Source organism: Polyergus mexicanus, unplaced genomic scaffold (assembly GCF_030449975.1).
Source record: "Polyergus mexicanus isolate NDT 795.1 unplaced genomic scaffold, iyPolMexi1.0 SCAF_13, whole genome shotgun sequence".
Taxonomy (NCBI): Eukaryota; Metazoa; Arthropoda; class Insecta; order Hymenoptera; family Formicidae; genus Polyergus; species Polyergus mexicanus.
Genome location: NW_027223333.1, coordinates 4,085,825 through 4,113,740, shown reverse-complemented (window position 1 = coordinate 4,113,740; position 27,916 = coordinate 4,085,825). Strand labels below are relative to the sequence as shown.

The 27,916-nt window shown below is 40.2% G+C and overlaps 1 pseudogene; it reads right to left on the bottom strand.

The window, feature by feature from the left end:
• Positions 1 to 10,752: 10,752 nt before the first annotated feature.
• On the bottom strand, positions 10,753 to 25,654 carry LOC138938963 (uncharacterized; annotated as a pseudogene).
• Between the last annotated feature and the right edge of the window lie 2,262 nt (positions 25,655 to 27,916).

The window sequence follows — 27,916 nt, the reverse complement described above, 5'->3', positions numbered from 1 at the left end:
AGTACTAGTTGGTTCAGCAATTTGTAGCTAATCAATCTTTAATACAGAATCATTCAAAATTCCGCATACCATATATATACATGTCCGCACAAGGGTATGCTATCACTATTCCCTCGATAGACTCATACTGTGTCCATAACCCTTGATACGTATAGTCCTTTTTTCAATTCCTTCACCTCTCTAATAGGATAACGATGCTCAGATACAATTATATTTCCTCATGGATGTCTTATTATTACAGCGCAGTGCCTAAAACATAAGTACATTACAATCACGCAATACAGTACATAGTACACAGTATGTGAGTGTGCAGCACGTAAAACACTCACAATGTTGACAAATATCAACCACATTTCATTCTTTGCAACAATGTATCTTATGTTTAGCATTTAGTTATTTATAGTGAGATTATACAGGTATCAATCACTACCCGCATATTAAAGGTACTTCATGAACCGCATAATATCTTGAATTCCAAGAGATACATTTATTGAATCTCTCTATCCTTCTTCTGAATACTTTTCAGGCAACAGATATATCATCTCTCCCAATTGTTAAACCTCGATCAAACTTCAAACACCTTATGGATCCGGAGCAACGGTGATCCGACAAACAACGCTGGCCACCACTCATCACATGTCAGGTAACCTCAACATGGCGGCGTCAAGTAAGAGGAGTGACTCCACAAACTGAACTCCCATAAAGTGCAGCAACCAATCGCGTGCGCCCATTGGTCTCCTCTTAGTTATATTTATATGAGCAGTCTTAAGATTTTAAAGTTTTGTATATTTTATTCTATTTTAGAAATTCCCGGGAATATTTAGCCTCTTGGGCACTATATGCAACGGATCTATCAGTGTATAACTGTGTCAAATTAAATTCAGCATTACTTAAGTTAATTCCATGATGGTTGAGATAAAACCGGTTAATACGTCAAATTATCAGACTATCTCTCAATACTGTATGAGTTCGAAATTATTTTGCCAGTATGCAAGCCATACATACTCATTTCCCCGGCCAATACCCGACAACAATAAACAGTAAAACTGCTCAGCATCGGCTCGTATAGTTGTCAAAATTTGCAGACTATGTAGGGACTCGGGCAGAGTAGAATATACTACTTTATCCCGCTTCTAGCCTACCTGAGGTCCAGCCAACGCCTCTTACCTTGATATCAGCGAGAATTCCAGTCGTCCAATACGACTCCAATATTAATTCAGCTTGCAACACGCTCGGAAGTTATAGCAACTGTTTACAGTTTCCAAACTATATCCGAAACAAGTCGAAATTTGGCCGGTGTTTCCCGTGAAAGACAGCCTGCCATTCCACGTTGACATGACGTCACACAGCATGCCGTAGCTCAACGGCTCTCCGACATTTTGCATTTGTACGCGTCCACACATAATGCCAATAATGCAACTTTATTTATACATGCGACGATGCCAAGCTATACCACAATGAAATTTACATTACGCCACGAACTCGGGGGTCGCTCCCGGGGCTCAGACTGTATCCAACGCGCATTTGCCACATCATTGGTAGGATGACTAAGCTCCTTGTGTCCGCCATTACGCGCACAGCACATTGTACAATTTATTTTCAGCTTTATAAGTAATAATATGAAATCGGAGTAAAAATTATTATCGCGTCAATCGACGCGCCGTCCTTTAAAACATATTTCCCAACTGTTTTTTTTCACTTTGGAGCACTTTATACCATAATTACTCCTAAATATCGGAGCACCGAACTGTCAGTGGACTTAGTCTCAGAACGCCCCAAGAGCGACCCGGTTCATCTTAACCTAACCTAACCTAACCTAACCTAACCTAACCTAACCCGACGATAAAAAATGCAATAAATCATGAAAATAATGATGGAGCAATATGGAGCAATGAAGGAGGAATCGTTTCATGCTGGATATAATTGCAAAAATTTATGAGAAATATGTTTTTGAGTGAAAATGATAAATTTTACGTTTTTTGTAAATATTTCAAAAACTATTTTAAAAGGGGAGCAATTGTGGATTCTGACGGAGCGATTAAGGAGCAATCGTTTGAGCTGTTAATTATTCAAAAATATGAACTTCCAGCGCCAACTTATTTCCGGTGCATCGGTCTCTAATGACATCTCGTCGGTGTTTTCAATAATAAAATAATAACTGGATGATGTAAAATAACCGTATGAATTAAATAATTTGTGTAATTATCTTTGATTCAATCAAACGGCCGGTAATGTCAACATTCTTCAATTACTTCCGGGCCCACCGGGCCCACTTGACCGTCACAAAAATTTACCTAGGGCTGACGGTCTTTAAGGACCTGAGCAGAATAGCTGACTTGACAATGTTTTATGACTTAAGTCTTTGTCTTGAAGTAATGCACAATACTGTCTTGTGTCTTGAGTCTTGAACGTGTATATGAAGTGTTAGCGTTTGCAACAAATAAACGAATATATGTAAAGACATGAAAGCAACAATTTTATTATACGATTACTGATAATAGATGAATATTTCATAAACATTTATAATATTGTATAATACATTTAACTCTCATAAATATGTAATAACCCCTCACAGCACATCAACATCTTAATAAGGTTCCAGTCACCTTAAATTGTAAGATAGTAACATTCCACGGAGATTAATAAACTTGCCATTAATCTCCCAGCAACATAGAAATGTTCGCCCAATTTTATCCCTTTAACATTCCAGAGACCTTGGGCGTAACGTTGTATTAAAATATTCATACAATATGCCAGCAACTTTATAATATTATTTTCAATAAGGGACGCTTGCAAAAAAATATTATATTAGCAAAAATCGATTAAATACTATTGATTTTCAATAGCTTTCAATCGTTTTTTCGATAATAATAGTTCAAACTTTTTTTTTCTTTAATATGGAATCTCGCGAAAAATTCATAAAGTTAAATAAAACGAGCTATTTATTAGTGTATTTTTGGGAATATTGAAAAAAAAAAAAATATATATATATATATATATATTTTCGATATAGATGATTTAAACTGTTTCAGACATTTATCTGCCCAATCTAAGAAACAATCAATCTAATATCTGAATTTCCTATATTGGGATTGTATCAGTATAATATTGAACTGATAAAAATAATTATATTTTTAATCTTTTGCCAGTTGCTCTTTGCAAGCTTTATATACTTCTCATGATTGAAATTCAAATACGAGAATGGATGCATCGCGCGTCGCACAGCGGTAAACAAACAAACTAGCGGCTGAATACTATTTTTTTGTAAAGTTTTTGGAATATTGCGCGCAGTAACATTTCTTATGAAATATTAAATAAATAATAATTTTGGATATATGGAAACGTACATATCAAATTCAATTATTAATATTAAACGATATTTTATAGTTTTGTAATATTTTCAGCATACGCGAAAAGTGAAATGTTAGCGCGTAAAGTTAGTGAAATATTGAAATAAGGTTCCATTAATCTTCCGACAATATTATAAAGAAAGGTTTTATTGTAAGATTAGTGATATATACCAGTAACACATGATCATTAAAATGTGTAAGTTTGTAATCTCCCTACAATCTTACTGCAATGTTCGGTACTGTGAGGGATAATTTTAAACATTGAAATGTATTTTAATAAATGAATATAATCTAACTTCTTTATTAAAAAAAATTTATTTAATGTATTGTAACGGTTCACCTTTCCCGTACGCCGCGGATCAAGGCTCGCCGGTGCCAGGATTCGGGAGAAGGGGGAAACTTCAACTTACTTTACCTTCGGGTGATCGGTTTAAACAAGTCTTTTTATTCCAGCGGTTATTACAAAAGATATTTAACACTTAAAGCTAAGCGCGAAGCAACATGTGGGGACGGTGCGCGTCCAGTGTTTCGTGCGTGAGCGGTTGTTGTTTGCAAGGCAACGTGCATGCACGGCGCGGACAAAGTGTTGCGTGTGGTGCTCGGGAAGCGAGCGTGGCTTAAGCGGCCGTGTTCTGCATTCGCGGGGTTCACATGCAATTAAACTACGATTATTATTCGTGGTACCGTACAGATCTTAAACACTACGGGGTGTCGCGGGGCCCTCAATGTAATTCCAACTGCCTGACTGCCTTATCCTTAAAAGGACGGGGCGTCGGCGTTCTCGGCGGTCTATCCTTAAAAGGACTGACGCTCCCGTAGTAGTTTGAGGGCCGTGGGTGAAGATAGAAACGGCGCGACACTGACGGGAATCCTAAGGTCTAATTAACTCTCTAGTCGCGGTATGTACAGTGCGGTCTTGTAATACGAACAGGTCGCGGTATATATACAACCGGTGCTAGAATCTATCCGGGCGCGGTCTTACTGATTACGGTATAGGTACAACGGTATTACAATGTATCGGGTCGCGGTATATGTACAAAGCGGTACTGGAAGCTACTAGAACGCGGAGACCAAAGCGGTATTACGGTACAAACGGGTTACGGTATCTCTGCAAACGGTCTTACGGTATAACGCGGTGCGAACTTATCGACTAGTAGGAGGCGCCGTCCCAGCAACCGGGAAGCCCGGCATAACCACGGGTAGCCCGTGACCTGGTTTAACGCGGGGTAGGATGCGCCGTCCCAGCAACCGGGAAGCCCGGCATAACCACGGGTAGCCCGTGACCTGGTTTAACGCGGGGTAGGATGCGCCGTCCCAGCAACCGGGAAGCCCGGCATAACCACGGGTAGCCCGTGACCTGGTTTAACGCGGGGTAGGATGCGCCGTCCCAGCAACCGGGAAGCTCGGCATAACTACGGGTAGCCCGTGTCCTGGTGTAACGCTAGGTATCAGGGTGCGCCGTCCCAGCAACCGGGTAACCCGGCGTAACTACGGGTAGCCCGTAGCCTGGTGTAACGCGGTATAGGTTTCGGATCTGGAGTTGTACGAGGTAGGACTCGGGATCGGGAACTGGTAACGCTACGCTTGCCGGAGCGCCTTATATACCGGCGGCCGGCCTCCCACTCACGCGAGTCGGTGCGTGGTGGGAGCGCGTGGTGGGGCGGCCCCACGGTGGGGCCGATACACGGGTGTGGAAGTTTAGGGGCGCCATAGGCGCCGAGCCTCGGAATTGCGGGCGGCTGGTCGGCCCGCGAGGCTGGTAACGGTATCGTTACAGTATTTATAAATCAAATTTTTGATCCAATATATTATATATATATGTCTAAATTATCTTATTATTAAAATTTTATAACATTGATTAACAAATTGAATCTATAGTATGTAGTACATTTGTGTATATATACTTCTTTGTTAATCCTTTTAGTTAATTAAAATAGAAGATCATTATTGGGTTACGGTATGGGATAGGAGATCTATCGCTTTAGGATTCTCAGTAGGATATTACCCAACTTATCCTACAGGTAGGTAGGCGAATGAATGAGTCAGCTTTTAAACATAAGGTGTATTTATTCCTCCTTTATACATCAGTAGCGCAAGTTACGATTATACGCATAAGAGTTATTATTATTGCACATGGGCTTCTGTCTGCCCCCGCGTCTTTTCGTTTGAGTCGACGCGTCGGCCGTCCTCTTAAGGCCTGGACACGGAATTGGGCTAGTCTGTGTCCCACATGTTCTCTGCCTTGAATACTCCTTCCGAGGCGAGATTTTGATAGGCGAAATCAGCGGCGGAATCTTCCACGTCTTTGCTGGAGACGCCAAGATCCGCTCTAGCCGTGGCAAAGAGATCGGACGGTCCCTCTTGGTTTCTGGGCCAGAAAGCCCGTTAATCAACTTAGGCGGGCTAGCGCCGAATAGAGCCCGAAGCCGGTCCTTCCTTCGCTGCTTCTTCTCTGCGTGGGAGTCGCTGGTTGACTGGGCGTTGGAGCGAACGTTCTCCTTGGCGTGGCCACTGAATGGTGGCCAGCGGCCGGAGACCACCGGTGAATCCGCCCCAATAGGCGACAGTGATCCGTCACTGAGCGTGATTGGGGAGCAGCTACCGGCAATCGTCGGGGAGCAGCCCCTGGCGGGAGATGGCGACCGTGCGCCTGATGTCGTACGAACGCCGGGTGATGCTGGCGGCTGGGCGCCGACTGATGGCGAACGAGCGCCGGGTGATGCTGGCGTCTGGGCGCCGACTGATGGCGAACGAGCGCCGGGTGATACTGGCGACTTGGCGCCGATGTATGGCGGACGAGCGCCGGAGGCGGATGGCGATCTAGCGCCCAATGCTGATGGCGGCCGGGCGTCGGAAGTGGTTGGCGAACTGACGCCTGGTAGTCGGGAGCTGCTTGTATTTAGCGAGCTCTTTTCCACCTTCCTCCTCTTGGCCACCCTATGGAGTGGCGTTGGGCGCGTCCTTCGCCGGATAGTGAAATCGGCTACCGTGGGTAGCGGAACGGTACTCTTTCCCCGTGGCGTCGTGGATGATGGTGCGGCGACTGGCGCCATGTTAATTGCCAACGTTTAAAGTACCTTGCAGTGCAAGATAGGCGACTGGCGCCAAGAATCTTCGTCCGTCGAGGGTTAGCGACTTGCGCTTGAAAGTAGGCGACTGGCGCCAAGAATCTTCGTCCGTCGAGGGTTAGCGACTTGCGCTTGAAAGTAGGCGACTGGCGCCTATAACTTTCTTCGTGTCCTTTCTCCGCAGGGGGTCTGACCTATATTTCGGCCGAACGGCTTTTCACTTGCAGGTTGGCCCGGGCGCCATGCGTCGCCTAGCGGTGCTGCCCGAAACTACGCGCGGACGCGCTATATGCCCGCCGGACTGCTTTTCACTCCCTTGTCAGCCCGAGCGTCTTGCGCTGACTAGCGGCGTCTCCCGCACTACGCGCTGACGAGCGAGCGCTTGCGGGAAACGATAATTATTTCGCAAATATCGCGCTGCCGTTTTTGTGGTTGCCGTAGGCCGCCACAATCATCAATATTGTGAATCTAATGTATATGTATTGTAAGACAGCGAGTCAGTTTGTAGTTTGTCAGGAGAATGGCTTTTTCAAAAGGATAATAGTTTAACAGTTGAACCATGAATTATTGAACTGTATATATAAATATTATAGTGAACGTGAAAAATCGAATAAAGCAATAATTTAAGCACTTATCGAAACACATATTTATTGGTCAACTCATAAACTCGAACACAGAACTAATAACGAACTCAGAATATAAATGTGATTAATCAATTAAGCATATCACACAAGAACAACGAGACACGTTCGATCTGATTCACGGTTTACAGTAAAAGACGCTCAGGCATCCCGACGATCTCACAAACACACCTGTTGCTATGACAATTCTCTTTTCTTAAATAAATAGTTTATATATCTAAGGAAACACGTTGCTATCATCATTTGAATATAGCGCTTGTATTTATCGATAAAGCGCATGCGCGAGCGCCACTAGTAATTTCTCTGACTATGAGACTGCCAATATCTTACAGTATGCAGTGAAGATATATCAAATGAAAAAAAAAATGATATTTTTATAGAAGAAAAAGACGGTGATGCTTTTCTTATTGAATTGTATAGAGAACGTTCATTTTTATACAATAAAGGACACAACGATTTTAAAAACAAATTAATTAAAGATAATGCTTAGAATGAAATTTCTAAAATTATGCGAAATAAAAATTATGGTAAATTAAAAATTTTATTTTTTAATCAATATTTTTTTACATCTTATTAATTCATATAAATATAATGATGGACTTAAGTATCAAAATTTTTCAGGTAATTTGTATACATCTGAGTACTGTCAAACTAGGCGTATATCTCTAAGAAATCAATATAATCGTGAGAAACGAATCTTGAATAGTCAATATAAAAGTGGAAGTGCTGCTTCAACTCACAAATCTTTTGCATTTTATTCTCAATTATCATTCCTTGACAATTATGTCAGAAAACGAAGGTTTATAATTATTATTGCACAAAACTTACTGTTTTAATAGTATAACATATATCTGCATATTATTATATTTTCAGAACGCATAGTAATATAAAAGCAAATGAAACTTCAATATCTCTTATATCATCTTCTGAGCTATCAATCAATATTCCAAAGTCTAGTTTAAATGAAGTATTCGATATCAATAAAATGTCAAGTGATTCTGTACAGAAGATAATCCTAATGATGACGAACAGAATAAAGAAAATATTCTTGAAGATACTCCACAATTAATACGTAAATGAACTAGTGGAAAAGATGTATTAAATGTAAAATCTGTTAAATATAAGAAAAGCAAAATGGATGAAACTATTAAGGAACTTGAAAATATATTTTCATCAGTTTCCAAAAAATTTATCAATGTTTTAGATAATAAACAGGAAAATAATGAAGATGAAACATTTGTTCGATTTATTATTGCTCATTTGGCAAATCTTCCACAATTTGAAAAAAATGATAACTGATGCTTTATTTTCTCCACTGCAAAAGATGTAATATTTCTCTTGTATACTCATATTTCTCTTTTTTTTATTATTTAAATTTATTACTTTGCATTAAAATACCATTTTTTATTTTATTACATTATATTATCAAAAACATTATTAAATATTACATTATAAAAATTTCGAGAGATTAAAATAATGTTTTTAATTATATTATTTTTAAAAATAGAACTTTCTGATTTCATTATTCAAGAATTATTCAAAAAATACTTTGTTTATTTTATTTACTTATGCAATTTCAAATGTGTAAAATGTGCAATTTTAAAATACTTTGTTAATGTTTTGTTTTCAATACTTAAACGTATTTTTTATGCATAATTACTTTAATGTACATTTTGTTCATTGTATAATTATAATAAAAGCTTTATTTCATTTCAGTTATTTTTTATTTATGTGTAAATATTTATTTATTATTACACACAGATAACCAACATCAAAGTTCTGTTGTAAATGTAATTTTGTAGTTGAAACATTACTATGCTATGTGATTAAACATGGATACCCAGTCAGCCAGGTCTGTTCTAACAGATATTGCCAAGTGCTTGCTACAAATTATTGTCAGCAAAAAGGCTACAAATTTGGTACAAGAGTTGTTATTACCGATTAAGCTGGCAGATTGCCGCCAAGAATCAAGCAAAGCTTGCTAACATAACTACACAGCAAATTGGCGACAGAAACCGAGCAAAGCTTGCTGACATGACTGACATCAGATTGTCGGCAAAAACTGAGCAGGATCTAGAGTGCGCAATTTGATGGCAAATTGGCAGCAAAAACCGAACAAAATCTGCAGCTTATTACAAAGTATTATAAAATAGTTCAGTCGCTTATCGCTATGCGGCGCGTTATTCATTATCTATACTCGTATTCAAATTCTTGTCATGAGTGTATATAAAGTCTACAAAATTCTAATAATATTATAATATATATATTTCTATCAGTTCAATTTTTGACATAATTCTTATACAGGAAATTCAGATATTGAATTGATTTTTGGCAAATCGGACAGATAATTGTTCGATTTTCACTTATTCAAACAATTTCTGTCCAAAAAGATCTTTAATTTTATAAATTAAGTTATTTGAATTTACTTATATGTTTTAACATATTAATATATGATTTTATATAATGTCTAATTATCTAATGGTCATTTTATGACCAAAACTTATCATTTTGTTACTTAGGATTAAGGCTTTAAATCTATTTAAATATATACTTTTATATGAATGGCCAAAAGCTGCAGAATTTGTTCGGTTTTTGCTGACAATCTGCTATCAGATTGTCTTGCGCAGATCTTGCTCGATTTTTGCCATCAATTTGACGTCAAATCATGTCAAGCTTTGCTCGGTTTTGTCACCAAAACACAAGCTTAATGCGGACACAGATGGCACTGGATTTGTTACCAAGTTTTGAGCGAATTTGATGCCAATTTGGCAACAATTTGTTATCAAATTGCTTACTGGGTACAATAACGACACTGAATGAAATTTCAGTCAGCATTAATAAATAGTAATAATAAGTAATTAATAAATAAGTAAGTAATAGTTTAGGTACATTCTTTGCTTAATAATAAAATAAATAATACTGTAGTGGTTATCGATTTACACACGTTGCGTATAACAGTAACAATACTTTATTTTGTACTTTAATACACGAATCAAAGTAGGATATATTCTTTGGCATTTATGCGAAACTACGCCGAACAAGAAACGTGATGATCCGTCGTGTACCCTGTCTCGGAGAGGAAGAAAAAGAAACTCCCTAGAGTCGTCTCTCACGTTCTCTCCGGAATCGGGCGGAGGTGTCGCCTCCATGTGGCGCTAGTGATTATCCCTAGGGGCCATAACGTCTCGCCACAATACTTAATCAATAAATGCTTTGCTTAATAATTAAAATTTATCGTTAGTAAAACTTGTCAATTACAGCAGATCGTTGCAGTATACACAATACCTCAAGAAAACAAAAGATAAAAAATTAGTTGGACAGTGACAATTAATATCAATTCATCTGGAAAAATCTGTAAGAGATAATATATATAACATATATATAATATATATATAGATAACATATCGATATGTACATAGTTTTTACATATAGTTGAGGACTTGAGTGTGCAAAATCTATACGGCATCATTGGCAAACTATTCAACTATTTATAATACAAAAACTATTAAGATCTCGACTTTTCATATTACATTTGTTCTCCTCAAATTGAGATCTCTCTAGAATACGCTATTAAAGTATTGTATTGTAGTTTTTGAGTATCTTGTTATCTTCTTTTATACTGATGTTTTGTTAGAAAGAATAAGGTTTAATAAATAATTGAAAGTTATATACGTACGTATAAATCATTTTTTGTTAAACATTTTCACCATATGCACTTCTTTGCACATAATCATATTGCCATGGGACTTCTCCTGCAGTTGATATAAAATATTTACACAGCGTATCTCTTTGTTTCGAAGCAGATGATACGGTTTCATCATAATCTAAATTTTCTGGTAAAGACATCCATTGCATTTTCTTTATACAGAAAAATGACATGATTTATCTGATTAAAAAGATAGTGTTTTATTTTAAAAAATATAATCTGAATTAACAGATTAAAAACATGTAGTTTAATATTTTAATTTACATTTGTTAAAATTATAAAAATGTTTTAAAATATTATTAATTTAATTAATATTATTTATTTATTTCATATATTCATTATTAATATTTAAGATATTTGTAAATGTATCAAAATTTAAAATAGTTATATATTATTATCTGTAGGACTTGGTTAGAGGGCGTGTGAGTGAGCGGATGCTGAATGCGTGCTTTAGTTTAAGTTAAAATTTATAAGTACAGGGAGTAAGAGAAGTGTTTTTGTAAGGTAAGATAAAATAAGTGAATAGGAAGGAAACAGGGTGAGGGAAGGCAGGTGTAGAGGAACAATAGTTTGGCCGTAATAGGGCAGGAAAGGGAACGACAAAGGATTGAGGTTAGAATGTCGAAACTGCCAATGTATAAGAAGGAAGGTACGGCAAGAGTTGGTAAGGAAGGTATTTGCAAGAATGGAAACCCATTGGAGGATGGTAAAAAAGGTACGGTAAAAAGAAAGGTAACGTTTGCACTTAAGGGGGATATGGATGAAACTAATGTGTTAAAAGAGTTAAGAAAAGAGAGGGAATTGATAAGGGAGGAATTAAAGGAGATTAAAAATATAAAGGAAAGTTTAACGGAGGGAATAAGCAGCATAGAAAGAAAAGAGTTAGTTTGAGGGGCTAGAATGATAAGAATAGAGGAGAGGTTAGAAAAAAATAAAAAAAGGTATGGAAATAATGAAGAGAGGATATGGAAATTTAGAAGAAGGGACGAATTTATCGGAGGAAAGTGAGGGAGACAGCAAGGGAAGTAGAAGTAGAAAAAGTAGTTTTTACGGTTCTTATGGATCGATAATAAGTGATGAAAGGTTAAGTAGTAAGGAGGTAGAAAGTATAAGAAAAATGGTATTAGATAAAGAAAGGGAAGAAAGGAAAAATAATATAGTGATTAAAGGGATTGACATAAAAGAAATAGATAAAGATAAGAGAAAGTGGGAGAATTTTTAAAGGATAAAATAGAAATAGAGTGTGAAGTGGTTGATGTTAAAATAAGTGGGCCTATGATAATAGTTAAGTTAGAAGGGATCGAGGACAAGAGGAAGGTGATGTATAATAAAAATAAGTTAAAAGGAGGAAGGATTTTTATTGAAAATAATTTAACGTGGGAGGAGAGAAAGAGACAAGAGAAAATAGGTAAATGGGTGAAAAAACAGAAAAACAAGGGGGAAGATGTGAAAACAGGATATGCGAGAGTTAGAATAAAAGGGGAATGGAAAATGTGGGCAAAGGTAGAAAAGGCTTTAGACAAAGATTATGAGGAAACAGAGTGTAGTGATAGGAAGGTAAAGGCGGTGGGAGAGGCAATAGGGGGGGATCGAATATTGCTTAAGCCAAGAAGCGGAAGAGAAGGGCAAAGAGGGGGAAAAGGAAACTGTAGGTAGAAATATTTTATTTTGGAATGTTGCAGGGGTAGGAAATAAAGAAATAGATTTTTGGCGGTATATTAGGAATTTTGATTTTGTCAGTTTAAGTGAAACATGGATAGATGAAAAAAGCTGGGAGAAGTTAAAGGGTAGGTTGCCAAATACACATGTCTGGGGATGTAGATATGCGGTAAAGGAGAAAAGAAGAGGAAGGGCAATGGGTGGTTTTATTTTAGGAAAGAGGAGGGATTGGGGAAGTAATGTGGATAGAATAATGGGGGATAAGGAGCAGGAGTTCATGATATCAGAAATTAATGAGGGAAAAGAAAGGTTATTTATTATATCTGTATATAATAAGAAGTGCTGAAACACTCTAGAAAAGAAATTAGACAAGTGGTTAGAAAGAAAAGAAGGGGAACAAACAATCATAGGGGGTGATTTTAATATTAGAATAGGCGAATTGGGTGGGTATGAAGAAGAGGTGGGAGGGTTTGATTGGAAGAGTAAAGATAAATTGGTAGGTAACGGAGGGAAGAATATGTGTTCAAGAAAGTAAGCGTTTTATAAACTATATTATTAATTTTGTTTCTCGAACGTTCTAAAGCGAGACGTTACGTGCGAAGCCTTGTTTTCATTCCGTGTTTGCGGTTTCTTCGTATCGCTCGATTCTGACAAACACCTCGTTGTCGATAGCCGATTGGCTCTCGGAATCGAACGATCGAAATTCCTCCTTTTTTGTAGTACCCGTATCAACCAGGACTATTGTACGTGGATCGCAGAGAAGGTTTTTCGTTAAGACACTTCGTCGCAAGCATTCACCGGGAGCACACCGAACGCCTAACGCTCATAAAGTTATAATTAAACGATAATTCGCGTGTCCGCTCATATCTTGCTGTCGCGTGCGATTACCTAAGACGGTCCGGGAGTTGGTGTCGAAAGCAATAAATACTGTTCAACAAACTAAACCCGGACAAATCAATTACGTCCTATCTCTCCGATCGGCGAAACAAATAAATTCAGTTAATGTGGACGTGTAAATCGAAGGCGCGGCTACATTAAATGGTCCTTCGAGCCGGATTTTGGAAAAACAGATAGTGATCCGGTAATCAGTTCGCGGAGTGCGAGTGAGAACGCTGACACGCTAAGGTAACAGCACTTATAAAAACTATCGCGAGACGGAGACGGTGCGCGATATCAAAACATCTATCCGCATTCCGCTGCCGTAAATAATAACGCGAGTGCGTTGAAAGGACTTCCGGGAAAATAAAGTGCGCGAAGTCAACTTTGCATCCCTTTGCATTATTAAAGTTGTGCTCTTAAGCACAACGTATCATCATTATTTGCGCCCTGCGTAATCCGCAGTGCCGCGCAAATCTCGCGCTTCTTAGCGCTTTGCACAGCTTAAGTGCAATCTTTGTGCTCTTTAGCACTCCGCACATCAAAGTGCGTCCTGCGTAATCCGCAGTGCCGCGCAAATCTCGTGCTTCTTAGCGCTTTGCACAGCTTAAGTGCAATCTTTGTGCTCTTTAGCACTTCGCACCTCAGAGTGCGACCTGCGTAATCCGCAGTCACACATAGTTGTCGCACGCTTTAGCGCGCGGCACGGTTAAGTGAAAATTATAGTGCGTCTTCGCACATCCGCGTGCGACGGACCAGTCGTCACGCTTCAGCATCTCTACAACCACCAGGTGGTAAATTGTTGCTGAAAGGCTTCATCTTATCGGCCTACCGTCATGACGGACTCGCTGCAGGGCCTCCTCATCGAGCAATCTATTACAATAAGCTCGATGAAGCGAGTGTTCCCCAACTTTAAGAAAATGGGCAAGGCCAACGTCACGCAATACAAGGCGAAGAGTCGACTGGACGCCTTGGAGACATTATGGGAAAGGTGTCAACGTCTCAACGTCCAGCTTCAGCAAATAGCAACGGCCGACGAACAGCGTACAGTCCCATACTTCACCGAGGAGGAATTCTTTACGGCCGAGGACGTCTACCACGAAGCGGCGGACTACCTCGCAGACGTGATAGGTAAATTCTCCCGGTGCGACCCAAATGCGGCATCAACGGTAAGCGACATTTCTTCTCGCGAATTGTCTGGTACGGTTTCATTGCAATTACCACGCATCCCGTTGCCGAAATTTTCCGGTAATTTCGCGGAATGGGAAAACTTCCGCGGAATATTCGAATCGCTCGTCGCCTCGAAAGAATCGCTGTCGAATACGCAGAAATTACATTATTTAAAAGCCAGTGTCACGGGCGAAGCCGCTGTATTAATTAATCATGTTAAGATTGCAGACGCAAATTACGATGGTGCGTGGAAATTACTTATTGAAGAGTACGATAATCAAAACGCGATTATTCATGCGCATATTCATGCTTTCGCTGATTTGCCTATTATGAAAACGGAATCCGCTGTCGAACTCAAAGGTTTACGCGATACCGTTGCCGCGTCATTAGCCGCGTTAACAAATTTAGGCAGACCTGTTGAAAAATGGGATGACTTATTAGTCTATATTGTTTCGCAAAAATTTAGTCCACGCACACGTAATGAGTGGAATCTGCAACGCGGTAAATCAACCGCATCTCCGACGTATGAAGAGATTCGAGATTTTATGACGCTGCGAATTCGAGGACTAACCGATCATTCTAAGTTAAATGCCGATACTTCGTCTCATAAAAATAAAGGCTCTAATCGGGCCTCGGTGAATAACGTAGCCACCGAAAAATGTTTGAATTGTTCCGGCAATCATAATTTGATGTTATGCGACGAGTTTAAGCGTAAATCCGTCGAACAGAGAACTCAGTTTCTCAAATCACACAAATGTTGCTTTAATTGTTTAAAGGTCGGCCATTTCCCGACCTCTTGCAAGAGCAAAAAACGCTGTAATTTGTGCCGACGAGCACATCATACGCTCTTGCATCGTGACTCGAATATACCAGTACAGAAGATTCGTGAAAATTCTGTTTCGGAAAACAAAGCACTTAACGCTCAACCTAGCGGCTCAGCCGCCCCTGAGATAAAGAACGAGACCGCCGTCGCTTCCGTTCAAACGATTCATTCGCCGCTGAAAAATCCGCCGAACGTGTTACTAGCCACCGCATGGGTAATACTTCGTACCATCGAAGGACGTAAATTTAAAGTTCGTGCGTTATTAGATCAAGGCTCGGCTGTTAGCTTTATCTCGGAATCGTTGTGTCAAACTATGCGCACGAAACGTTCCCGCGCGAGCCTCCACGTACAGTGTTTCGGCGAACGATACAGTGGCGTAGCGAAATCTCAGGTGTCTCTTACTCTCGAGTCTTGTAATGGGCGAGGTTCCTCAACCTTTTCTTTGACTGCTTTCGTATATCAAAAAATTACGTCATACGCTGGCTCAAAGACTAAAACCGTAGATTATTGGCCGCATTTACGGAAATTATCTCTCGCGGATCCGGATCCGTTTAGCAATCATCCGATCCATCTGCTCATCGGATCAGATTTATATGGATCGTTATTAAAGCAAAAGGTAAAACATGGTCCGACCGGAACTCCGACGGCCCAGCTTACTGCTTTAGGATGGATATTATCCGGTCCTACCGGCACTTCTAATTCAATTACCGATTCCGCGACTTCATTAAATTGCGTAACAATTCCTTCGCTCGATTCTCTCCTTCAAAAATTTTGGGAGATCGAGGAAATTTCTTCCGAACTTCAGCTGTCGGAAGAAGATAAAAAATGCGAACAACATTTTATCGAAACACATCAGCGTGCCGAAGACGGCCGCTATATAATACGGTTACCATTTAAAACCAACCCTCCGCTCGATATAGGAGCTTCGCGCGAAACTGCCGCGCTTCTTTATTCGAAATTAGAACAACGCCTACGAAAAAATCCGGATCTCGCGAAACCCTATCATTCTTTCTTAAATGAATATAAATCTATGGGTCATATGGAATCTGTCTCCGACGAAAATCCGACGCTTAACCAAGCAGTGTATATACCGCATCATCCGGTACTACGCGAGTCTAGCAGCACGACGAAACTTCGCGTAGTATTTAACGCGTCGTGCAAAACGAGCAATGGTTCTACATTAAATAATCATTTAATGACCGGGCCTAAATTACAACGCGATTTGTCCTCAATTATCCTTCGTTGGCGTCAATTTCGTTATGTGTACACCGCCGATATCGAAAAGATGTTTCGACAGATCCGCGTTCATCGAGACGATGTCGATTTTTTGCGGATTTTTTGGCGATCTAAGATTAATTCTCCGATACAATCTTATCGATTGCTTACAGTTACATACGGTACTGCTCCAGCTCCGTATTTAGCCATGCGCGTTATCAATCAATTAGCTATCGACGAAGGTCATTCCTTTCCAAAAGCACAAACAATAGTACAAGATTTTATTTACGTCGACGACGTTCTATTTGGCGCCGATGAAGTTCCATCGCTAAAGGAAAGTCGCGATCAGCTTACGAAATTGATGGCACGAGGCGGTTTTCATTTACGCAAATGGGCTGCCAATTCTATAGAATTATTAACAGACATTCCTCCGGGAGAGCATGAACTCGCTATCGCTCGTACATTCGATAAGGATGATACGCTTAAGGTGCTCGGACTTGAGTGGATACCACGAGAAGATTCGTTTCGTTTTCAAATCGAGTCACCTTCGGTCAATATGAATACGAAACGTTTGATACTATCATTTATCGCAAAATTCTTCGATCCACTGGGATGGGTTTCTCCAGTAATAATCACCGCGAAAATTATGATTCAAGAACTGTGGCTAAGAAAACTCGATTGGGATTCTCCTATCGCGGCGGACTTATTAGAGCCCTGGAAAAATTATTGTGCGGAATTCATAAATTTAAAAGAAATTCGCATTCCGCGATGGACTGGAATGCATCCGGAAAATTTGGCTATCGAGTTGCACGGATTCGCCGACGCGTCTAATCGCGCGTACGCCGCTGTCGTTTATTTAAGAATTCTCCGATCGCTCAGCGAGTTTTCAGTAGTCTTAATAACCGCAAAATCAAAGGTAGCGCCGATTAAAACGATTACCGTGCCGCGTCTAGAATTAAATGCCATAGTCTTATTAACTCGATTGCTAGAATTCGCGCAAAAATCGTTAAATTTGCAGCATATTCCAACGTACGGATGGACAGATTCTTCGGTCGCGCTCGCATGGTTACGAGGCCATCCATCAAGATGGACTACTTATGTGGCGAATCGCGTATCGGAAGTACAAACTCGGCTGCCGTCGATTAAATGGAATCACGTCCCATCTAAAGAAAATCCAGCGGATTGCGCGTCGCGAGGTTTGTCACCCGCTGAACTCCGCGATTTCGAACTTTGGTGGGCCGGACCTGCCTGGTTGAGTTTCCCTTCTACCGCGTGGCCGATCCATGATAAATTAAAAGATCAACTTGAGGCCGATCGTCAGATAATCGAAACCGAAACGCGAAATACGATCGTTTGTCATGCTCAACATATTCTGGAGTGGCAATTACCGAACGAAGTCTCTACATGGAAGAAGTTAATTCGAGTCACGGCACGCGTGCAACGTTTTATTAATAATCTAAAATGTCGCGCGACCAATGCGAGCGTGAATACGACGTGCTTGTCCGCTGCCGAGCTCAAAGAAGCTTCCTTGTTTTGGCTCCGTTACGTGCAACAACGCCATTTTCCATCCGAAATTCAAGCGTTAAACGATAAAAGTTTACTGCCAAGAACCAGTTCTTTGTTATCGCTTTACCCCTTTCTCGGGAAAGATAAATTGATTCGCCTTGGCGGGCGGATTGACCATTTGTCACTCAGTTATGATGAACGGCACCCTATAATTTTACCGAAACATCGAGTTTCGGATTTATTAATCGCTCAAGCTCATAAAGCCTCTCTTCATGGAGGCACTCAATTGATGTTAAGAATTTTACGCCAAAATTATTGGATAATTTCAGCGCGCACCAGTGTAAAATCTCTTATACGTAGTTGTGTAAAGTGCGTACGCGAACGCGCACGTACCTCGCAACAGCTGATGGGGAATCTCCCCCAGCCCCGCGTCACGCCTTCGGCTCCGTTCTCGCACACAGGCGTCGATTACGCCGGGCCGATGAATATTATTCCGTCAGTCGGCCGCGGTCAACGATCCAAAAAATATTATGTTGCCGTTTTTATTTGTCTCTCGACAAAGGCCGTCCATTTAGAATACGTAGATGATAACGCTACTAACGGTTTTCTCTCCGCCTTTCGGAGATTTGCAAGCCGTCGCGGTCTTCCATCCGACATGTACAGTGACAACGGCACTAATTTTCAAGGCGCGGACCGCGAATTAAACACTACCTTTCAGCGACTTGTCGCCGACCCTCAAATACAAGACGCTATAGCTAATGATAACGTAAAATGGCATTTTATACCTCCCTCTGCTCCGCATTTCGGCGGACTTTGGGAAGCCGGTGTCAAAGGATTAAAGTTTCATTTGAAACGAGCGATTGGTTCCCGAACATTATCGCAGATCGAGTTCGCTACGCTGCTGTGTCAAATCGAGGCTTGCCTAAATTCCCGCCCGATTTCCGCGTTACATGATGATCCGAATGACTTTTCCGCGTTAACTCCGGGTCATTTTTTAGTCGGTCGCCCGTTAGTAAGTCCGCCTGAAGAATCTGTTTTAGATATCGATTCGAATCGGCTGTCTCGATGGCAGCAAGTGCGTGCGATTTTAGAGCAGATCTGGCGTTCTTGGTCTTCTGATTATTTGCATACATTGCAACAAAGGAGTAAATGGCGAGAAAACAAACCGGAGCTCAAAATTAACGAGCTGGTATTGTTGAAAAATAATTTGGCACCTCCTTCGAAATGGGAACTTGCCCGAATATTAGACGTACATCCGGGATCGGATGGGCATGTCCGAGTAGTTACATTGCGTACTGCCAAAACCACTCTAAAGCGACCAATAACGCAGATCTGTCAGCTACCGATATCAAGTGACACTGGCTCTTAAATTAATTTGCGTTTTCTTTATGCGTTAATAATTAAGTTTGACTTTAATTATCGTCACGCTGTATATGTACATATATCTATTCTAAGAACGCTTATGTAAATAACCCTATGCTAAGATTTCCTGATTAGGTTAATTCATGTATTTCGATTGAATCACCGACGATCTTTATCTGTACTCTTTTCCTATTATTGTATGTTGAAAAATTTGCTGTAGAGCTCTTCGGACCGTCTGATCGAGAATTATCATTAAGATGCCGTGTATCGATTATGGTGGTAGGATTTAACCAGTTATTTCGTAACCTACCCGGTATACGAGGCGAGCGGGATGTTCAAGAAAGTAAGCGTTTTATAAACTATATTATTAATTTTGTTTCTCGAACGTTCTAAAGCGAGACGTTACGTGCGAAGCCTTGTTTTCATTCCGTGTTTGCGGTTTCTTCGTATCGTTCGATTCTGACAAACACCTCGTTGTCGATAGCCGATTGGCTCTCGGAATCGAACGATCGAAATTCCTCCTTTTTTGTAGTACCCGTATCAACCAGGACTATTGTACGTGGATCGCAGAGAAGGTTTTTCGTTAAGACACTTCGTCGCAAGCATTCACCGGGAGCACACCGAACGCCTAACGCTCATAAAGTTATAATTAAACGATAATTCGCGTGTCCGCTCATATCTTGCTGTCGCGTGCGATTACTTAAGACGGTCCGGGAGTTGGTGTCGAAAGCAATAAATACTGTTCAACAAACTAAACCCGGACAAATCAATTACGTCCTATCTCTCCGATCGGCGAAACAAATAAATTCTGTTAATGTGGACGTGTAAATCGAAGGCGCGGCTACAATATGATTGACTATTTTATGGCAAAGGATGGCAGGTGTTAAATGATATGACAGAAGGTGACTGGGAAGGAGAGTTTACATATGTAGGTGCTAGAGATTGTACAGTAATTGATTATGTTTTTTGTATTGAAAATGCGATAGATAGAATAGAGGATTTCAGGGTTGATGACAGAGTGGACTCAGATCACTTACCAATAACGTTGAAGATAGAAGAAAGAGGTAGAGGAAGGACATATGTAGAAAGAAAGGCTAAAGAAGAGGAGGAGGAGATCTGAAAGATATGCTGGAATGAGGAATCTGTACAAATGTATAAAGAAAATGTGGAAAAGTTAACATAGGAGGAGAATAGCCAAGGAACAATTGAAGAGAAATGGGACAAGCTTAAAGGCATGGTTCAGGTAGCAATGATAAGGAAAAAGGTGGCGAAGAGAAAAATAGAGTTAGGACAAAAGGATTGGTGGGATAGGCAATGCTCTAAAAAGAAGAGGGAGGTGAGGAGATCTTATAAGAAATGGAGATAAGGTAAAATAGGTAAAGAGAAATATATGGAGGAAAGAAAGGAGTTGAAAGAGTTCGCAGAGAGGAAGCAAAGAGAGAAGAGGGAAAGAGAAGAAAAAGAGTTGAAGAATTTAAGAAACCCCACGGAAGTATGGAGATTTATAAATAGGGAAAGAAAGAAAAGGACTTGGAAGGAAGCGGAGATAAGTAAAGAAGTGTGGAGAAGCTACTTGAGGGAGTTACTGGAAGGTAAAGAGACACAGAAAGGGAGAGTTAACAGAAGAAGAAGGAGAAATTAAAAGTATACGAGAGGAGAGGACAAAAGGACAGCTGGAAAAAGAGGAAATTGGTAAAGCGGTTAGGAAGTTGAAAATGAAGAAGGCAGTAGGGGTGGATGGAATACCAATAGAAGCTTGGAAATTCGGAGGAGGTGCAGTGAAGAAAGGGCTAGTGGAAATATTGAGGCAGATATGGAAAGAGGGATATACCCGAGTGGCCTTCACTTGGACACAGTACAATTGGACACGGTGCAAATGGACACGTTACAAATGGACACGAGATTGTGCACACGGTTCAATTGGACACAGTGCATTTGGACACAGTAATTTTGGATACAGTAGCTTTTGGACACATAAGAAAATACGCATCGTTTACTTGGACACCACTCAATTGGACACTGTTCATTTGGACACCGTTCGTTTGGACACAGAAAGATGCGCACCGTTCATTTGGACACCGTTCGTTTGGACACCGTTATTTGCTCACCGTTCGTTTGGACACCGTTCATTTGCCCACCGTTCGTTTGGACACCGTTCATTTGCCCACTGTTCGTTTGGACACCGTTCATTTGCCCACCGTTCGTTTGAACACCGTTCATTTGCCCACCGTTCGTTTCGACACCGTTCATTTGTACACAGAAACATGCGCACTGTTTGTTTGAATATGTAACAGATGGAGAGAAATAAAAATCATTTTGGGAAAATATAATCAGTATTCTTATAACACTTTAAACTGGTAAATCTATGTAAAATATGAAATCGTGAAAAGGAGATACATTTGAAGGTTATAATATCTGTCAAAATAAAATATATTCATACTTATATATCTCTGATACTGATGTCATTAATTTTACATTGCTTTTAGCACTTTGTTTAGCCTTTCGCATATTTGGATGTCATGCATGGATACAGTGGGTTTCGCCCCCCCTGCGGGGGGGCTCCACTTCCGGAAGATATAACCTAACCCAAACCTATTTCTTATTTAAAACAAAAATTTGGTGTAGATTACGTCGTATAACTTAAATCAAATTTTGGTGTCCAAACGAACGGTGTCCAAACGAACGGTGGGCAAATGAACGATGTCCAAACGAACGGTGGGCAAATGAACGGTGTCCAAACGAACAGTGGGCAAATGAACGGTGTCCAAACGAACGATGGGCAAATTAACAGTGTCCAAACGAACGGTGGGCAAATAACGGTGTCCAAACGAACGGTGTCCAAATGAACGGTGCGCATCTTTCTGTGTCCAAACGAACGGTGTCCAAATGAACAGTGTCCAAGTGAGCGGTGTCCAAGTAAACGATGCGTATTTTCTTATGTGTCCAAAAGCTACTGTATCCAAAATTACTGTGTCCAAATGCACTGTGTCCAATTGAACCGTGTGCAAAATCTCGTGTCCATTTGTAACGTGTCCATTTGCACCGTGTCCAATTATACTGTGTCCAAGTGCACCACTCCCATATACCCAAGGACTGGAAAATGTCAATAATTGTCCCATTGTATAAGAGGGGTGACATTAATAAGGCTGGTAACTATAGAGGCATATTTTTGCTGTGCTCGGCTTATAAGATATATGCTGAGATTTTGAGGAACAGACTTGAAGACGAAACAGACAGACTGAGTTTGCTACCGGAAAGCCAGGCAGGATTCAGAAGAGAAAGTCTACAATAGATAATATCTTTGTATTGAATCATATTGTCCAGAGGGAGAGAGAAAAAGGAAACAAGGAAGGAAAGGTTTGTGCTATGTTTGTAAACCTGAAAGCAGCCTTCGATAATGTGGAAAGGGAACAATTGTGGAAAGGATTAAGGGAGAAAGGAGTCGCAAAGGACCTCGTCTGGAAGATGGAAAGGATATATGAAGAAACGGAGGTAGCAGTAAGGGTAAAAGAAGAAATCACTGAGAAGTTTTTTACAACAAAGGGAGTAAGGCAAGGTTGTGTGATGAGTCCGCTGCTGTTCAACTTGTATGTAGCGGAGATAGGAAAGGAGTTAGAAAGGCGTAATATTGGGGGTATAAGAGTAAGTAGAAATAGGCTATGGTCCTTAGAGTATGCGGATGATATGGTTTTTATAGCAAAGAATAAAGAGGCACTGATGGATATGTTGCAGACAGTAAAGAGATTTTTAAAGAAAAGAAAATGATATTATGTACCGAAAAAACAAAGGTGATGGTTTTTAACAGAGGAAATAGGAAAAAGAAAGAGCCATGGAAATGGGAAGGGAAAGATATAGAGGAGGTAAAGATTTTCAAGTATTTTGGTTTTGTGTTCAATAATAATGGAAATTATAAAGAACACATAACGGATTTATATAATAAGGGAAGGTTGGCAGCCAATAAAACATGGGGTTTGGGGGAAAGGATGTGTAGAGATGATTTTACAAGAAGGTTGGGTTTATTTAGGTATCTGGTGCAGAGTGCAATGTCGCACGGAGTGAAAATATGGGGTTGGGAGGAGAAGAAGGAATTAAAAAGAGTGATGTTAGATTACGTAAGATGGTTATTCAGGTTAGAATTCTGTACGCCAAGGTATTTAATGTCGAGAGAATTAGGTTTAAACAAATTAAGGATAGAGTGGGGTATAAGAGCTAGGAGATATGAGGAAAAGATAAGAGGTATGGAAGAAAGTAGATGGGTAAAAAAGTGTTGGATGGAAAAAGAAGTAAATAGAGGGGGGAATATGTATAGTAGGGAGAGAGAAAAATATTATAATAAAAATGGGTGGGGTATTGAAGCATTAGAAATTTTAAGAGAGGAAGGAATTGATATAAGTGAGGAGCTCAGAAATAGGGACAGGGAAGTGCAGAGACAATTAGAGAATAATAAAATTAGGGAAGCTAGATATAATAAGAAATACAAGGATTTGGAAATAAGGTTGGAAGGGCTAATGTATTTAAGGGAAGGAAATGTGAATATAGGAAATTTAGGCGACAGCGTAAGGGCTTTATTAAATGGAGTGTCGAAATATTCTCCATCTATTCGAAAATATCCCAAAGGCGCTTTCAACTGTTCGCCTAGCTCGAGAAAACCTATAATTGCACATTTTTTGTTTTTCGTCTAAATTTCTTCCTGTATATAGCTTCATAATTCTGGTACTTAGTGAAAAAGCATCATCTGCTAATAAAAAAATTGGTGTACGGTCCTGACTGCCAGGTAATTCAAAAGTCCTCTTTGGTAGATTTAATTTTTTGTTTTTCAGATTTTCTCCAACATCTACTAATGTAAATCTATATAAATGATTTGATACTGTCATCAAGACAATACTATATTTTTTATAATTAAAAAAAAGGCTTCCTGAATTTGGGGGCCATTGCAAGGTAATATGTTTTCCATCTACTGCCCTCACACAATTTGGCACATTCCATCTTTCCCAAAAGCCTTCAGTAATAAGATTTCCATTCTTCTTCATTTGGTTGTGATAAATATATTGATTCTAATACATTTATTAAAACTTGGTATATTTCTTTAATTAACATACGTACTGTCGACTCACCAATTTGAAATGATAGAGCAATAGATAAGGGAAAATCTCCAGTAGCAAGATATCTGAAAAAAAAAATTTTATTACGATATCCATGTGTTGTGCCTCTCCGGGTACAACGGGAATTTTGGGGATGATCCAAGGGTTCGGCTCGTCCTAGGAGTAGGGACTCCGAGTGTCGAAAAACACGAGGCAAAGATTCCGTGCAAAGAGATTTATTTGTACAGCTTACGTATCGTAAAGTTCGGTTCGGTGATGCTTCGGCGATGTAACAGTGTCGGCGCTTGCAGAATCTCACAGTTTCTTCAAGTACACGCGTCACCACTTAGTTTCGGAATACGGCCTCGAGGTATTCGTTACCTCTCTTTTTATGATCCGAAAGTAGGTGGTTTTTCGGTATTAGGTCGCGATGTCTTACTTGCATATTCCAACAAATTGCATATCTTGCATTTAATCGCGGTTTTGGGAGCGCGCGCAACAGTTTACAAAGTACTGAATTGGCGCTGGGCTCCTTTTTTACTTTTATAGGTCGTAATTACGTTATTTGATTTTGAGTTACGACACATGTTATTATTATTGATTATAATAAGATTACTATCAAAATATGTTCCGAGTGAGATAATCAATTATTGTCGGCAATTTTGAAGTTAATATTTTTCATATTTGACAAAAGTTTACGTATCTTTCACAAGCGGTGTACAAATAATTAATGCCATTAGATTTATATCTGCAACTGGCTTAGAATAATTGACTTTTTAATAATTTAATTAATAGTTTTTTACCTCACTCTCAGAGCCTATTTTTGTTACTTTCATAAAATTTGTATTTTATTGTATTTTAGAAGATAAAATCTTTTGAAGCGCAAATAAGAAAATTGTTAAATTACCTTAACACTATTACCAGTCTTTGTTCTGCAGGAAATGCTCAATAACTAGTTTTTGTTAAATAAGGTTTAGTTAATCGAACCAGTTTATTAAACAATGGTAAAGTCATTCTCGTGTAACGAAAAAATAAATTTTCATCATTTTTTAGATCTTGAAAAAGTGTGTCAAATCCCCGTATTTGTACCTTACTTGGTTTATAGGTCTCACATACCACCTTCTATTACCATCTTAACTGTCTTCTTTTACGTTTTGATAATTTGTATAAAAATATCCAATATAAAACAATCAACAAAAATTGTTAATTGTGCACTTTTAATATTAGAAATTTTTCTGTAAAAGATGTTTAATTTTAACATTATGTGTGCGTGCGTGCGTGCGTGCGTGCGTGCGTGCATGCGTGCGTGCGGGCGGGAGTGCGGGTGAGCGTACGTGTGGGCGGGCGTGCGTGCGGGCGGGCGGGCGGCCGGGCGTGTGTATGTACGCGATTTGTTGTGCCACCGCTAATTTCCGGAATTTTTGATATATCTAGTTGAATCTTTTTACATGAATGAAATATTATTAAAGGATGGTTGGTATTGAATCTAATGAGAATCGGTGAAAAAGTTCATTTTTATAAAATTTTGAATTTTTTAAAAATGCTTGGTATACGTTGTAACTTTCACAAATTTTGAAATATCAGGTTAAACTTTTTACATGGATAGATTATTATTAAAGGATGGTTGGGATTGAATTTGGTGAGAATCGTTGAAAGGGTTCATTTTTTATAAAATTTTGAATTTTTTAAGAAATTAGTGCAATGAAGCTCTGATATCCAAGTATAATGCGGAAGGAAGGGCTTATTGAGAGCTTAGCGCCGTAATCATTACGCGATTATATTGTAGTTTGTTTGAAATGTTTATTGTACGTTTCGGTCCGAGGGTTTGGACCTTCTTCAGCATCTATTACAATTATAATTAAGAGTATGTTATACATGGATCAATTCTTACAATTAAAAATGCAAATAATTTTGTTAGTATATATATATATATATATATATATATATATATATATCGAGCCGACATATAACGGCAGGGCTGTTACTACCGGCTAAATATACATATATATATATACATACACCCGCACGACTCGCTTATTTCACCCAGCTTTACCTGTCCCGCTACCGCCATCTTGCTTGCCGCACGCATGCGATCTCACTCTTAATATACGCTATCCCTCTCGACATGCGCTTTCGCTCACCGGCACGCTCTATCTCTCTCACGGGGTCTCCACATGATACCGACTCCTACCGCCCGACCGACGGCACACAGTGGGGGCCACCGGCCGGGTATATAAGCCCGGCCGGCCGAGACATCGAGACCAGATCCTATCCTGATCTGCTCCTGATACCGATCTCACCACTACTGACTACCTCTTGGGGCTGAGGGTGAACTCAGTTCCGTCGGGTTGTACCGACACGCTCTACCTGGAGTCGAGGCTGCCCTCGACCCCGCCGGGTTGGACCGGCTCCTGCCTACACCGTTCCTGGAGTCGAGGTTGCCCTCGACTCCGCCGAGTTGCACCGGCTTCTGCCTCTACCTGGGGCCAAGGCTGTACTTGGCTCTGTCGGGCTGAACCGACTTCCGTTGCTCAGACAGTGCTCGACGTGACACTCGAGCCTGCCGGCAATACCTAGCCGCCTAACCTGACAGTAGCTTATAAGTGCATGTACAGACCGCGCTGTAGATATTTGCCGCATGATAGATATAAGTCCGATAGCTATAAACGCGATAGTCAATAAGCCGCCTGTAGATATCGCGCCGTAGTCTTAAGCCCGTTAGCTATAAGTTCGCTAGTTCTAATCGCGCTAGTTATAAGACCTGTCTAGTGATAAATCCGCTGGGAATAAGCCTGCTAGTCTTAAGAGTCTGCTAGTTATAACCGCGCCGTAATATTAAGCTCGCCTGTAAATAAAACCGCCGTAGAAATTAAGCCGCGTCCACTTTGCGCTGCCGCCTTGCGTTTCTCGCCGCGTACCGCTTCGCGCCCGCCGTTTTGCATGCCCTCTGCACGTCGCCCCACGCCTGACACCAGCTTTCTGCCTACCGCACGCTGACCGACATCGCCTGGCCCTGCACGCTGCTTTATGTATATCTGCTTCTAACTAAAATAAACTATCTTTTCTACCTACACTGTGTTCTCGTAAGCTTGAGTCTCCCCTCCTCTCGAACCCGGACACCGACGAGCCGATCCGAGCGTCGAGCGAGGTGACCGCGTTACAATTTTAAAACGTACGTGGTATGCGTATGTTGCTGGCGCCGAGCAATCCTGTCGACTTACTTAATTTAGTCTTTTTTACGGTCCCTGCCGTGTATGACTTATTTCAAAGGGTTTATGTTGTTCCTAACCGTGCTGCATTGATCGTACAGATCACCGCGGGACACGAAATTCAAGACGCAACTGTTTTTTAACATCGATGATTTACATTGTCTGTATTGGTTTCGCGTGGTATTGTTGACCGTATTTGTTGTGTGTTTGTTTGTAGGTCGACTAATATTTATTAAAATTCAAACCTATC